General features: G+C 38.3%; 1 non-coding gene across 1 annotated transcript; it reads right to left on the reverse strand.

The window, feature by feature from the left end:
- Nucleotides 1–1,519: 1,519 nt before the first annotated feature.
- On the reverse strand, nt 1,520–1,651 carry LOC115070301. Its single transcript, XR_003849478.1, has one exon. It is a non-coding gene; the product is annotated as a small nucleolar RNA SNORA42/SNORA80 family (small nucleolar RNA).
- Nucleotides 1,652–16,781: the final 15,130 nt, after the last annotated feature.

Below are 16,781 nucleotides of genomic sequence, written 5' to 3' on the forward strand. Positions count from 1 at the left end.
GTCAAAATACAGGAATACACACATTGTCAATTCCCTTAGTGTCTTTGTTATTTTCTATCCTTGGAAGTGACTTGTATCATAGTCTTAATTAATGAAGACTTCCATAAGATGTATGTGAAGTATGGACCAGAAGTGACCTATAGAAAGACAACTTCATTTTTGGTACTTAACTAAACTATACAATAACTTTACAATATCTACAAAACTAACACTAAATTGAATTTAATTCCATCAGCTCATGTTATGTCTCAATATTATGGACTAACAAGAGTAAGGAGCACATAGAAGTTAGTCAAAGATAATCTTTCCACAGTTTTGTTACTTTACAAAATCTAAAAATTGTTTTGGGGACTGAAGAGATGGTTCAACAGTTAAGAGCACTGGCTGCTCTTGCAGAGAACCCAAGTTCAATCACCAGTACCTACATGGCAGCTAACAACCATCCATAACTCCATCTTCATGGGATCTGACACCATCTTCTGACCTCTGTGGGCATTGTACGACATCGGTATACTTACACATATGCAGGCAATACATGTAAAATAAAAATAATAAATTCTGTTAAATACTGTTTAAAGATTTTCTTATAATGTGTATTTGTTTTTAGCCAATAAAACATACTCTAGTAATGAAGATGCCATTAAAAGATAATGAGGGAATGAACCTATAATGTAAACATAAAAAACATCACTAGTAATAATCATATATAGAGATTAGAAACACATGTGCAAACATCTTAATGTCAATTACATTGAAAATGAATTTCTCTGTATGAAACTGTGTATTTTAATAATGAAATGGAGATCTTTTTTAAATGTTAAAACCTCATTTAATTTAATGTCTTGTCTTATAGGGTTTATACTGAGTAAAATATTGTATAACTGTAACAATTCAACTGTAAACCTAAAAATTTACAGCCAATTTTGAAAAAGATGCATCTTAACTCAGAAAATTGTTATTGAACATGTCAATGCTGTTGTAATGAGATTCTTCTTCTAAGTATGTGGTTATTAAATAAATAATAAACTGAAAAAAATCTAAAAAAAAATTCTAGAACTATGTATTCAGATCTTCAATTTGACAGATAGAATTAGCGTTGTTGGGGAATTGCTTTATGTGCTCCAGCCAGGAAAACTGAAATTTCCTTGGACAGCATGTATTTCAAATAACATTTATAAAGCTCTCCAAACACGCCTCTTAGTTAACCCAAGTTTTATATTCATAACAGTCTCCCACAGAAGCATTGGTTATGAGACAATACTGCATGTCTCAGAGTTTAAAGGCATTAGCTTCAAATGTGATTGTAGCTTATAACATGCAAACAAAATAATCAATTAAACCAGAGTAACTCAGAGTACGATATCAATGAGATATTTGATCATTCATGAATTTGAAATCTAGCCTGTAAGAGAAAGCAACTTGAACACATATTTTTTCACCAAACAAGGAAAATATTGACTTAAATTGCAAACTCCTCTATTTTGTTATTTTCTTTTTGTTTGCATTTATTTTTCTTCTTGACTCTGTGGCCCACTTCAGTACTAGCAGCCTACAGGCACAGAGACCAGGGAAGGTTCCAAGCCACTGATTACTCTAGCATGGGACTATGAGAGGCCCAGGGTGACAGGCCTGCCATAAATACAACTTGTGCATTTTATTTGCATTTTTGTGATTCAATGTTCATTTTAACTTATAAATGTCTTGAACAGACTTATGAATATACCTTTTTCTCTGTACCTACTCTACAACATTTTCTCTGCTATTTCTCATCTTTTGGTTCATCTGCTTTTGTCTCCTTCGTATTTTACTTCTTCTTTTCCCCTTTCTCCATTCCTTCCTCGTTTTACTACATCATTGTTGATATTTTCAGCTGTTAAAAAAACTATACATATTTTCCCCAATCAGCACCCTAATGCTGCCGTCTCTGAGCTTATCATGGGCACAAGTGAAGTATACAATTCTCTCAAACCGCAACTTGACACCAGAACTGCTCATAATCTGTAATTGCAATTGCCCCCCAAATGCTATCGTGAGACATCAGTCCAAGTGAAGACAACTTACCAAAAAGGCACACATAAGAATAAATACTCTATTATCCCTGCTACTGTCCGCTGTGTTGTCGGCACACCCAGCCGTTCCCCGCTACTTGTCCATCTGGTGAATCTAGTCAGCCTATCTAGAGGTCTTTTTTTTAGGAGGGTCAGCTGTTCCTCATCTAGCAGCAATCAGGTGTCAATATTCCTTTACATGAGATTGGGGTCTGCTGTTCACTTTTCCAGTTCTATGCTGGATTACTGTCTGGGAGTCTTTTGGGCCACCCTGGCCAATAACTCAAAGGAAAATATCTCCTCTCTTGCATTGTTTCTTGTTATGTAGCCTTTAGCTATACATATGGCCTCTTAAAAATTGTATTGACCCCATTAATCTTTGGTTATACTTTCCTTTTGGGTGTTTAAGACCATACAGTTGGCCCAGGTAAAACAACTTTATTTTTACTCTTAAGGTCGTTTGAGGATCTGTTCCTCGGGGGTCACATGGGCTTGGTGGGCTTGATAGGGGCCCTTGGCTCCTTTCTTTTACTAGTTCCACCTATGTGAAGATAAGTCAAAGGTTCTGCTCATCCATCATTGGTTTCACTTGGAAGCATGGAGGAAATGATTCCTCTGTGTTGACCCTCCTCTTTGTAGACTGGACACCAGCTCAAGTCCATCTTGTGGGTTCTCCTCAGCCTCCTTGATCAAGAGAACAGGTGACCCACCACAATTACAGGACATTTTGAGAGATGCTCACAGTCCCCTGGAACTAGTCAACCTAGTAGGGCAAGGAGCAAAAACTATCCTATATGTCCCTCTGACCAAATTAGTATAGGCCTCAAAGTATGCTTCTTCTAATATACTTTTTTAAAATATTAAAAAATAAATAAATAAATAAATAAATAAATAAATAAATAAATAAGTAAATACAAGTGAGGAAATGGGAGGATGAAATCTATCCTGAGAGATGGGCAAAACACAGTCAAGACAAAGCTATGACACAACAATCCACTATGAGAGGTTCACAAACTCAGAATGGCCATTACCAGAAATAAAAGAGATTCAGAGCCCTACTTTTTAAAGAGAGTCAATGCCAGTACCATGCTGTTTTATTATTATGAATCTGTAGTGTAACTTAAAAGCTGGTGATGTCTCTCCAGAATTCTTTTTGTTCAGGACTGCTTTGGCCATCTTTGGTCTTTTGTCCTTCCACACAAATTTTAAGATTACCTTTTTTCTCTAGTTATGAAGAATGGCTTTGGGATTTTTATTGGATTTACACTGAAGTTTTAGAATGCTTTTGGTAGGAAGGCCGTCTTTGTAATACCAGTTCTTCCTATCCATGAGCATGAAGGATCTTTCCATCTTCTAGCGTCTTCCTTCTTTCTTCATCTTCTTAAAGTTTTTTTGGAAGAGGTCTTTTGTTTTTTTGGTTAGTTTTAGTCCTAGACATTATTTTTGTAAAATTTTTATTGAATTTTTGTGTATTTCATACAGAACATCTTAATCAGTCTTAATTATCTTCATACCCCCTTCCCCACTGGCACTTTCCAGTAGCCCCCACCCCCACTGGAATTCATTCATTCTGTCATTTGTGTTAAGGCCTGTTGTGTCAAGTTAGTGTCCCCAGAGGTCCCTCAGTGCAAGCTCATCCACTGGGGTCTAGTCAGCCTATCTAGAGTCCCTCCAATTAAGGAACAGCTCTTCTTATCCAGCAGTAATGAGCTGCCAATGGTCTGATGCCCATTTCCACAGTTCTGTGCTGTGGTTTTATCTGCTTGAGTTTGCATAGGCCTTGTGCATGCTGACATCATTGCTGTAGGTTTGTGTGAGCAATGTCCCAGCAGCTTGTAAGACTCTAATTCCATATGGACATGCAGTGCCTCCCTGGTTCTTACAATCTTTCCAACCCTTGTTCTGCAATGGTCCCTGAGCCCTGGGTGGGTGGAGTTTAATATAGGAGGCCTGTACAAGGACCCAAACTCTGCAGACTTACTCTCTATGCTTTGACCATTTATTATCTTTTGCATTCCTGGCCCTCTGTTGCATGAGGGAACTTCATTGATGAGAACTGAAAGATGCATTCGTGTTCTCTCTCTATTGCTGAAGACAGGACACACTTTGGACACAGGATTTAGAGCAATGAAGCTGGAACTGACCTGGAAGCCACTTCCCCTGAAGACTAGCACTCATAGCTTTGAAGAACACTATGCAAGCTGCAAAGGGAGAATGTCAATCAATGGTCCAACCCCAGCTTCAAGGCCTAACAGCCACATTAATGACCAGCACAGCAAATGACATTGGTGCAGCAGTGGCATTTTTATCTTAGGGGTAATCAACAGCTACCTAATTGGTAGCATGGTAGTGTAAACATAACTCATATAAGCATACAGCTGCAGAGGCCATAGATCTTAGAGAAAACTCCAAGGCTGTTACATCCTAGAGAAATGAAATTTCTTAATATGTGCAAAATATGGATTCTTATATTTGCAGACAAGCATCCCAGTCACCACTCATCAAAGAAGCTTCTTTTGCAACAGACAGAGACTATTACAGAGTTCCACAACTGGTCACACACAGACATTGTCTGTGAATTATCCAAGCATAAATGGCACATGTACAATACAACCTCCACACCTAAGGCTCATAGATCATAGAACAAGGGGTATAGAAGATACACTTCCCAGACAATTTCACGGCTATTACGAATGAGATTGTTTCCTTGATTTTTTTCAGTCTGTCAATTGTATAGAAGAAGGCTACTGACTTTTTTGTATCATGATATTTATTGAAAGTGTTTATCAGTTCTAAGAGATTGTGGTGGAGTCTTTAGATTCTCTTATGTGTAGAATCATTCTATCTGCAATCAGGAATACATTAACTTCTTTTGTCTTATCTGTAACCCCCCTGGTTCTCTTGTCTTACTGCTATAGCTAGGACTTCAAACACTATATTGAATAAGAGTGGAGAGAGTAGATACTCCATCTTGTTTTTTATCTTGGAGGGAATGATTTGAGCTCTTCTCTGTTTAGCAGGCTTGCCATATATAACCTTTACTGTGGCATAGATCAATGAAACAGAATGGAAGATCCAGATATAAGCCCATGCAGCTGCTGCAACCAATTAACAAAGATGCCAAAACAAACATTCTAAAAAGAGCATTTTCAACAAATGTTGCTGGAAAAACTGGACATGTGGTAGAGAGAAACCAGATCATCATATCTCACCTTGAACAAGGCTCAGCTCAAAATATACCGAGTACCTCAATAAGACGAGATACTTTGAAACTGCTAGAAAAAAGTTGGGAGTATGCTTCAACATATAGGCACTACCAAGAACTTTCTGAACAGGACTCCAGTATCACAGGAAATAAGACCAACAATCAACAAATAGGATCCCATGTTACTAAAAAGTTTCTATACAGGGGCTGGAGAGATGTCTCAGTGGTCAAGAGCACTGGTTGCTCTTTCAGAGATCCTGGGTTCTGTTCCCAGCACCCATATGGTGGCTAAGAACCAATCATAACTCCAGTTCCAGTGGATCAAACACCCTCTTCTGGCCTCTGCAGGCACTGCATGACATGGGTGTACTTATTACAGCCAGGCAATATACTCATACACATAAAATAAAAATAATAAATAATTTTTTAAAAAAGCTTCTGTAGGGCAGAGGAAACTGTCAATCAAGTGAAGAGACAGTCCACAGAACGGAAGAAAGTTTTTACAAACTATACTTTTGTCAGGGGATTAATATCTAGAATGTAAAAGAACTCAAAAAGCTAAACATCAAAAAAAAAAAAAAACAAATAAACTAAACACTAAGTAGATCATCAAGCCTGAACAGAGAATTCTCAAAGAAGAAATATAAATCATTAATAAAAACTTTTAAAAGTATTCAGCAGGAGCTGGAGAGATGGCTCAGCAGTTAAGATCACTGGCTGCTTGCAGAGGACCTGCGTTCATATCCCAGCAACCACATGGCAGCTAACAACTGTCCGTAATCCCAGTTCCAGGGGATCGGACAACCTCTTCTGTCCTCACAGGTGTGTTTACCTACATGCAGGTGATACACTCATACACAAAAAAATAATAAAATATTTTTTTTTAATTTTTTCGAAAGTATTCAGCATCGTCAGTTATCAGGGAAATGCAAATTAAAACTCCACTGTGATTCCATCTCACCCCATTCAGAATGGTTATCATCAAGAAATCAAATGGGAACACATTCTGCTAGGTATGCAGGGGAAGAGGAAGCCTTAGGGCATAGACTGGAGCAGCCACTGTGGAAATCAGTGTGGTGTGGAAGTTTCTCAAAAAGCTAGAAATAGAACTACCATTTGACCCAACCGTACCCTCCTAGGCAGATATCCAAAGGACTTTATAGCCTACTTCAGAGATACTTCCTCAATCATGGTCATTGCTGCTCTATACACAATAGCCAGGACCTGGAAACAACCGCTCATCAACTGATGAATGGATAATGAAATGTGGTACATATACATAATGGAATTTTTCTTCAGCTGTAAAACAAACTAAACTGAAATTTTCAGGCAAATGGTGTTGAAATTAGGGGGAAAATTTATACTGAGTGAAGTAACCCAGGCTCAGAAAGATAAACACGTGTTCTCTCTCATATATAGGCGGTAATTTCAAACCTTCAGATCTTTGTGCTTAACCTAGTGTAGCTACAAAAGTAAAGAGACTAGAAATGGACCACCGGGGTAGGGATTCCGTAAGGGAAGGAAAATAGCGTTGCATAGGGGAAATGAAAACAGGGAGAAGGCCTTTGGGAAGTGGAAAGTTAAAGCGGTGAAGGGTGTGGAGGGATTAGGGAGATGAGGGAGAAAGTCAACCAGAGCTAAGAATGGAGGAAAAGCAGTAAGGAAACTTACTGCTTTGTAATTCAGTTTTTAGAAATGTACAGGTTGAGGGCCTGGAAAGACAGCTTAGCAGGTAAGAACCTTTGCTGCTCATCCAGATGACCCATGTTGGGCAGCTCACAACTATCTCTAATTCCACCTCCAGAGGATCCCAGGCTTCTTCTGGCTTCTGTGGGCACATGCACACTTGGCATACACACAGAGAGACACATACATAAGTAAAAAGAAAAATTTTAAATATATATGTAATATGTACAGGTTTAAAGAGGGACAGAGACCAGAAGAGAGATATTGTGAATGTCTGGGTAATGCTGCTTGCTCCTAAAAGCCAAGAGTTTCTAACCAAACACCCCATTCATTCCTTACCACTTAATGATGGGCTAACCACCACCTGGACTAAACCACCATCATGTTTCCCCTACAGATAGCCCTTTTCTAGTTCTTCTGTTCTTATACATTCCCCAGTATCGATCTTAATGTAGCATCCAGAATCAGCCTTCAAAGGGCAAGTCAGACCATGTCACCTCTTTGATAAAAGCCAGTGAGTGATTCCTTCTCACTGCTAATAAGCTCTATACCAGGCCCTGTGAACTTACCTGACCTCAGTTCTTCCTGCATCCTTTCTGGATTACTCCGATCCCATCCATTGGGACTTACTTCTACCTAAAACAACAGCTGTACATTTTTCTCTGCCTGAAGTGATCTGTCCCCAGTGACTACGGTAGAACAGAAGTCCAAGAGGTATGCATTCGTGAGGCCACAGAGATCCGGGGAAGTCTATGAAATGGGGCTGACACATAGCTCTGCCATGGGAAAGAATCTTGGTGAGTTATTATTAGGACAGCACTTCAAGATTTGCCTGAAACTGTTCTTTACAGGGATCTGTGTCTACATTGATTCATTGATCATTTTTATGATATACTTTCTGTTTCTCAAAGAAAGAAACTTCATGTGATGTAAGGTACAGCCAAGAGCTTTTAGTTTCCCTCTATTAAGCAACCCAGAATTCTAAATTACAAAAGGCCCAGAGCATGGAAAAATGAGAAAGTACTACATATTTTATTAACTGTGGACATGTTTCTCTGTTAGAACCATTTTGATACAATTTTCCCCAGAATTATATCACATTACCTTTTTAGCAAAAATTCCTCCAAGACATCTGCTAGATTTATATAGTACAAAAGATTTAATTAGAAGACTATTTGTCTCCTTATACCTACATACAAGATCATATAATGCCTCTGCTCTTTTAAAGTTTTCAATAAGTGAAAATCTTCTATTCCCCACTTTCACCCAGCAGCATGCCTCATCACATTCAACACCTTCACAGCCACAGTTACTCATGCAATGGATTTAGGATTCATAGGTAAACCCAGAGGCTGAGGAAAAAAGGTGAATATTACTACCCTTCAAGTCTAGTGGAGCGATCCGTGCTTGAGTATTCCATATACAAGTGTGTATGCATTGGTCATACTGGCCAAGAATGTACTGCATTATTTCTATTAAAATCAAAGAATTTAGATTTTGTTCAGAAGCTTAAAATTTAGCCTATAAAGATTCTAAATCTAGGAAGTTATGTTTCTCAAGACAAAAAAGGATTTTTTCCCATAGCTTTACTTTTAAGTTTTATAGCAGTAGCTTGTTGGTTAATGCTCGTAGTATACCAACTTTTATAAAAGGAGGGAGAAAATGTTCCAGATATCTTGCTCTCATTCCATATTTCCAGGAGGTCTGGGAGGTTTTATTTTGGGGGTGGTAGTGGGTTGTTGGTTTTGTTTGCTTTTGTAGTACCCTCGATGCCCCTTAAGGCCTCGTACATGCTAGGCAAGTTCCCTTTTTTTTCCAACTTTTCATTTTGAGATCAAGTCTCACTAAGTTACCCAGGCTGGTCTTGACTTCATTTGAAAAAAAGGAGGAAGATTATCACATGCTGAACAGAAATGTGTGCAAGAATTGATTCAGCTCTTCTTGGTTACAACATCCTTAACAGCCAAGTTTTTGTTGTTTTGTTTTTGAGACACTGTCTAACTATGTAGCCCAGGCTAGCTTCAAATTCACAGTCCTCCTGCCTCAGCCTCCCAGGGCTGATTTTAGGCATGTATTACCATAGTCAGGTAAGAATTATGTTTTACTCTTTTTCTCTTAAGTATTTTATATGTCCTCAGAAGCTTTCAAGTCTGTATTATCCTTAGAAATATTTTTTCAACCATGAGATGTGATTCCAACGACAGAAAGACTATGTGTCTCCTAAGGAATTCCAAGATTCAAAATGAATCTCCTTAGTTTGTTGCTATTAGTTTCTGTTTCATTAAAAACCTCTTAAAATTGTAAGCAATAATTTATAAAAAATTAGTCCAGAGTAATTTTAGCACCAAAAAATGACAGACTTCTAGGCACTTCGTTCAATCTTTTCTACTACTAAGTACTTCGATCTTCCAAGCTCTGGGCCTCGCTATTCTGGGAATCATAATAAAAAGAATGGGATTTCAAGCTTTTCATTGACAGCATCTCTGAGGCACAATTGATATAAAAATTTCAATGTGATGATCTTGGATATACGCAGCCGGATGTGAAGCATCACCACGTTCAAGGTGTGCTCACCTCTCACCTCCACAGGTTTCCTATTTTTAGTTCGAGTTTGTCTCAGCTTTTGCCTCATTTTGCTTTGGAGTTTTGTGCTAGAAGGACAGATTAATATCTATTTCTTAACTATTAAGTGCACACTACGGTATGTTTAACTACCCCTGCAATGTTCTACAGCAGACCTCTAGAATTTATCTTTATGACTGATCAATTAATTTCTCCCTCACCAGTCTGCCCCATTCAGACTTCGCTTCCATGAGTTGAGCTATCTTCACATCTGTGATCCTGGGCAAAATTTGGCCATGACTGGTTTATTACACTTAACACCATGGCCCTGTGGTCTTCCACGTTGTTATTGCGGGAGTTCCTTCCTTGCTTAATGCCAGGTAATATTGTACCTCTATGTTCCTGAATATATAAACAACACATGTACATGTACCATATGTTCATTATGCACTCACTGATCGATGGGCATTTAGACTAGTTCACACCTCCATAATTACAAACCATTATCTGGCTCTGAAGTGATGAGGTTTTGTTTCTGGTGTTTTACCTATGTGCTTGTTTTGTAGTACTGGGTATTAAACCCAAGGCCTCACACATGACAGACAAGCTCTCTGCCACTGAGCTATGTCCCCAACACTAATATTTTAATCTTTAATCTCATCTTGCTAATTAAGAATAAAGATGGGGACTGGAGAGAAGGCTCAGTAGTTAAGAGCACTGGCTGTTCTTGCAGAAGACCCAAGTTTGAATCCCAGCACCCATACGGCAGCTAACAACTGTAACTCCAGTTAGAGGAGATCCAATGGCCACTTCTGTCCACCATGGGCACTGCACAAAAGGGCTGCACTTAGATATATGCAGGTATAATACTCATAGCCATAGAGTAAAAATAAATAGTTTTTTAAAAAATGAATAAAGACAAGCTTAAAACATTGCAGCATTGTTATAAAATACTGTCCCAAGTTTACAACACTAATTATTGTACTAATGAAGAACATGGAGATATTTTTATGTATATTGCTAAAAAATAAATATATTCTACAGTGAAAAGAGAGTGATAAAAATTTTTAAACTATTTTGTGGCTGGGTATGGTGGCGCACGCCTTTAATCCCAGCACTCGGGAGGCAGAGGCAGGCAGATCTCTGTGAGTTCGAAGCCAGCCTGGTCTACATAATGAGTTCCAGGACAGCTGGGGCTACAGGGAGACCCTGTCTCAAAAAGACAAAAAAAGAAAAAAAAATTTTAACTATTTTGTGACTTTAGATCATTTTAATTTTTTCTTTTTAATTGAAATCATATTGTCTTATATTTCCCTTTTCAAATAATTTTTTGCCATGAAATTCCACTGAACACATACGCAAGGTATTGAGAAAATACTCACTTGTACAAATGGACTTCAGAAACTTTTTGTGCTGTGAAACAGCCCAGAGACTGAGAAAGAATAAAAGGTGTTATAAAAACTTCTCTACTTTCTCATGAGTCTAATAGTAAGAGCCAAAGCAAAGGCAGGATTCACATCTCAGAAGCTCCAAAAAGAGCATGGGGACTGGTATTTCCCCCTCACCACAGGTGTACAGCGCTAGAATGTGCTAACCAGAAGGGCACTGAGTGGATGTCTTGTAGTCTGAGACCTTCAAGGACTGGCAGGTGGCATTTCTCACTTACAGAAACATTGAACACAAGAGTGCACTTGTGTAGAGAGAAGGATCAGCTTTCAGTCAATGCTGCCTCAGCTACCCTGCCATGAATAATCATTAGTGGCTCCCTGGAACTCTCAACCTCATGGCAGGTGTGCCTCTGTGTGCTACTGATGGTGTCACATCATCAAAAGACTGAAGAATATCTTCAGGACCAGCATATGCGGCAATTCTTTCAGGAAAATGAGACATGGGGAGAATAAATGCCTTGTTCTAGAATGTTCTGAACAGATAATCATTATCAATGTATTTGGCTAGTCGCCTCTTAAAAGAATCCCACAAAAGTTTCTTTATAATTGAAAAATTAGCATACCCTATTCCATGTGTACATAATGATCTAAAAACCAATGCAACTTTAATATAACACTAACTCTAAAAACATTGCTTATATTTGGAAACTAAGAGCATGTCTTGCTTTTCTAAGTATTTTATGGAAGTAGAGACCTAGATTAATGACTCAAATTTCAAGAAATAAATCCATTTCTATGCAAAATAATTCCCTCCTCCCAGAAATAATCATCTTTTTTTCATCTGGATTCAAATTTAGTTTATGAACAGACAAGAAGCACTTGTTCAGGTAGTGTGGCAACTAAAAAAAAAACACAGGCTGACCAGATTTTAAATTAGCAATTAATAATGCATTGTGTGGTGAGAAGAGTGATGATTTCTTCCAGTGGGTTTGCCAGGGATCACAGATCCAATGAGGCTAGCAGAAATCTGGCCCTGCTAACAATCACTCTTTCCTCTTTCCTCACTTGCCTTTTCTAGTCACAAATCCACCCTGCCTACAGGAAATACAGTGGCAGAACATAGCTAACCAGGACTTGGATATGTCCACTGGAACAGACCTGCTACTAGGTGCTAGGCAGACCTGGGCTCTAGCACATGCTGCATGTGTGACCCTGCAAAGCAGTTGACCTCAAATTTCTTTATCCACTCCAGGGATATTGCCTAACCCCCTCAGGCTCAAGGTCTGAAAGACATGGTATTTCTAAAGTGCTTGGCCCCAAAAAGATACATTTTAAGTATTTGATACATCAAAGGATAAGGCTAATTTTTTTTTACTTGAAACAGTTTAATAAGAAACAATTAATATACATAAAACTCACTGTTTGACGATGAAATTGAAAAGGAATTCCAGATTTACTAACCATCACCTCTCCCTCCACTGCCAGCCCTGCACACCAATCCTGAATCTGGAAATTTGACTTTTCTGGGCACTGCATACATCAATAGAATTATACATGTTGGCATTTCTTCCTGGCTTTCTTCACTTGACATGATATTTTCAAGGATCATATATGCTACAATACATACCAATATGTTCATCTTTTATTGCTATTTATTTTACTATTCCACTGTATTGATATACCACTTCATCCATTGATAGATATTGGAATGCTTTGGGATATTATGAGTTAAGGCTGCTCTGAACATCTGTGTATAAGGTTTTATGTTGACATGGTTTCATTTTCTTGGTTGCATCCAACAGTGGAACTATAGAATCCAAGTGTGGCAACTCGGTGGCTAACATTTAGGTTAACCATGTTGATATGAGTGAAAATGCTGACTCTAGTTATGAGATTTCTCTGCCATTTGATGGACATCAGAACTTCATAGCAATTCAGAACCCTGGGAGGATGGCAGTTTCTCATGCCTTCACTAGTGTCACTTGTCTACCCACATTATAGGTCAGCTCACTATGGACCTGACTTGTACTTGTCTAATAACCAATCTACTAAGTGTCCCTTCATGTATTTATATATTATGTTAAAATCATCTTTGAAGAAAATTTTAATCATATAATTTAGCCACTTTTATTTGCGTCGGTTTTCATTTATTTATTTTGAGTTGTAACAGTTCGTTATGCCTTCTGGACATATTTTTATCAAATATGTGATATGTAAATATTTTCTAAGGTTCTAAGCATTACTTTTACTTGTTTAGAGTGTCCTCCAATGCCCGAAAGACTTTCTTCATTTTTATGAAGCTTTATTTTTGTTTCCGTCTCTGTGCTTTTGGTATTATACTTAAGGAACAATTTCTTAATTCAAGGTCATGAAGATTTATTCTGCTCTCCTAAGAGTTTTATAGTTTTAGCTATCAAACTCATGAGTCTGACTTATTTTGAGTTTATTTTGATATGCTATACCAATTTTTCCAAGCCCCATTCACTAAAATAAAAGACTATCATTTCCACAAGGAATTGTCTTGGTGCCCTTGTCATAAATCAGCTGATGAAGGTAAAAGTTTTTTTCTGGACTCTATAGTCCTTTTATGTAACCTTTTGCTAGTAGGACACAGGTATGACTTTGTAGAAAGTTTTGGAACTGAAAGTGGCAATCCTCAACCTTTATTCTTTTTCTTGATTTTGTTAATGATTCTATATTCCTCCATTTTCGACAGAGATGCAGTGCATACTGAGATCAAATTGAGATAACTGCTATCTTACCAATAATCATCTTTTTCTGACCCATGACCACTGAAGCTTTTCTATTTATTTAGGTCTTCTTTAGTTCTGTTCACAGTACTTTATTGTTATAATCTATTAGTTTTGAACCTCCTCTATTACCATTTATACTCTAAATTCTATCATAAATTGAATTATTTTATTATTTGAATATTCAATTTTCATTTCTAATCCATAGAAATACAATGTTGTTTCTCTATGAGAATATTGTATCCCAAAACCTTGCTAATGTATTAATTCTAACATTCTCTTTAATTCTATGCTTTTTTATATACAAAAATCACTGTGAATGGAACTGGCTGCATCTCTTGCTTAGCAATCTGAATGTTATGATTCGTTTGTGCTAACGTCTCTGGTTAGAGTGTGCGATAGACGTTGTGTGGGCGAAGCTGAACGCAGAGCCTCACTTTGTGCTGAACTCAGACAAAAGCACCCAGTGCTTCACTATAACAGTTGCTGCAGTTTGTTGGATTTACATAGGTGCCAATCATAAGGTTGAGCAAAGAATTCCTCTCCTTCGAGGTTTTCTAGTGTCTGCAATGACGAGGGAATTGGGCTTTGTCAAATTCTTTGCTATTAATGTTCTCATTCTATTGTTATGACCATGTGGTTTTTGACATGTATCTTATTGATATGATCAATTGAATGATTTTCAAATACTTAACCAATCCTATATTCCTGAGGCAAATGGCACTAGATCATGGTGTGGGCCACATTTCACATGTTACTTGGTTGAGTTTGCTATATTGATGTTGTTGGGTTTTTAAATTTTTATGCTTATATTTATGAGGAATATTATTTTGGAGTTTTATGATTTTCTGTCTGATTTGGGTATCAGGATAGTACTGTCTTCACAGGAATCATTGGGGTTTTTTCCTTCCCTTCTGTTTTTTGAAGAGAATGTAGAATTCACACTAATTCTTCTTCATAAGATTCACTGATGTATTCACTTAAGCCATGGATTTTCAGAGTGAAAGTTTTGACATTCATTTCTTAGTGTTACAGTAACAAATTGCAACACATTTACTATTTGACAGCTCTGTAGGTCAGAGGTAGAGCATGGGATCCTTAAGCCAGGCCTGGTAGGTGTTTTTCTTCTGAGACTAGCATAGATGCCTGCCTACATTCCTTGGCTTGTGAGCAATTCCTCCATCAGAAAGTCAGTGGAACTACATCTATATGCTGTGTGTGCATCTGTGACACACGTGTATATATGTGTGTGTAGTCACATCTCACTGACAGAAGGATTCTCTGCTTCATGACTTAAGGAACCACACTGAGCTTACCAGTAATACAGAATGATGGCCTTACTTCAATGCCCTTCACATAAGTATACTAAGCTTATTTTTCCAAATAGGGTTATGTATACATTTGTAAGCACTAAAACACTGCCATTACAATGTGGCAGTTCTGGAAATAGACTCTGCTTTCCCAGCATTTGTTTTTATTGTTTATTGTTTTACTATTCTAGTATTTGCCATTTATTTAGTGACTTCTCTGAACCCTTATTTTTGAGTGTCCAGCCACAGACTTCCTGTGTTTGGCTATTAATGGTAGGAAAATGAATAAACAGATTCCTTTAAATGCTCCGAGTGAGTAAACACCTCAGTCTTTGCTAACGGTTTCTCTGTGTGTGGTGAGATGAAGCCTCGATGCTCTGAAGGCTTCCATTTGTGTGGAAATTCCAGCTTGAGTCCATCTTCACACTTAAACAATGTTGAGTTGTTAAAACTTTCTCAGACCTCTGCTGGATATGTGCACATAGCCCGCAGGATCCTCCACAGTATGCCTCTCAGAAGTTCCCTATGAAAACGTAATGTTCCTAAAGTTTCCTTTGACCTTTCAACTCAGCCTCTTGCTTGTCTAAACTTCATTTTCTCAGGCACTGTGATGCTGAATAATCATGCTCTGTGTGTGTGTGTGTGTGTGTGTGTGTGTTTTAACAAATCACAATACCCTCTAAGCCATGTTAAATATAAACAACTACCCTGAAAGCCTCTTCTAAGAACCCCTAAACAGGCCAAGTATTGAAAATCATGTGGATGGAGATTTTGTGACCATCCAAACCCAGTTCCCTCCTTTAATGGTCTTTAAGCCACCAATTTCACAGCTAGTGCAGCTAAGGGTTTGCAGGTCTGCAGAGCCTGCTGGGGCTAGGGGGAGGAGAACTGGCAGCTTCAGATCTTGCTATTCTTATTAAGTCATTTTTCTTCTACAAACCCTTCTTAAGACTGCTGTAACCTTGGGTCTTTCCCTGAGTTCTGAAAAAGAAGATTTTCACAAATTCTGCCCATCTTCTCATTAATTCTACAGTCAAATTAGAGTTAATTTCCATTCAAGGAATGCTTTATTGTCGGGAGCTGGAGAAACAACATTCATTACCAAAAAATATAATATGGCTCTACAAACAGTTGACTTAAGCAGGACATTCTGCCTGCACTAGTAACCTTGAGAAAGAATTTATGACAAGGTTATCTTTCTCTTCCCCTTGAAAACAGTTCTCAGAAAAGATAAGTCATGCAGTAATCTCTTGGAACACCTGGTGGTCAGTCACGTTGCTGAATTGCTCAGTCCCCCCCCATACCCATAAAAATGCTGTAACCTTTGACCAACTTCTTCAACCCCTTCTAAATACAAACTGTATATAAGGAAAGCTTGCAGTATATAAGGAAAGCTTGCAATACAATAAAGCGACCCTTGACAAGTGGACTTGCTTGGGCTCCGTCTCCTCTTTCTCGCCCGTTTTTCTTTTCAGGGAGTGGCCCCCTCAAGCTTTACCTGTACAGGGTCCCTGCAGGCGGGGCAAGTGGCGCCTAAACGTTGGGGCTCGAGGTACGGACCCTCGCCAGACAGAGACGGTTGAAGACAGACGGGTACGCGTTTGAGGACGGCCTCCGACAAAGTGAAAGTAACTGCGCCGGATCGCCGCCTCGTTTGATCTGCACTCTCACCACTCATGAGGAGCTGCTGATCTGAGGTAAGTGGTCTCTGTCTCAAAAAATGGGCCAGCAACTGTCTAAGGAGGCTATTTTTATTAGGGACTTGAAGGCCTCCCTCAGAGAAAGAGGAGTCCGAGTTAAGAAAAAAGATCTTGTAAATTTTTTCGTGTTTG

This window comes from Nannospalax galili, unplaced genomic scaffold (genome assembly GCF_000622305.1).
Source record: "Nannospalax galili isolate Female #2095 unplaced genomic scaffold, S.galili_v1.0 scaffold276, whole genome shotgun sequence".
In the NCBI taxonomy this organism is placed as follows: domain Eukaryota; kingdom Metazoa; phylum Chordata; class Mammalia; order Rodentia; family Spalacidae; genus Nannospalax; species Nannospalax galili.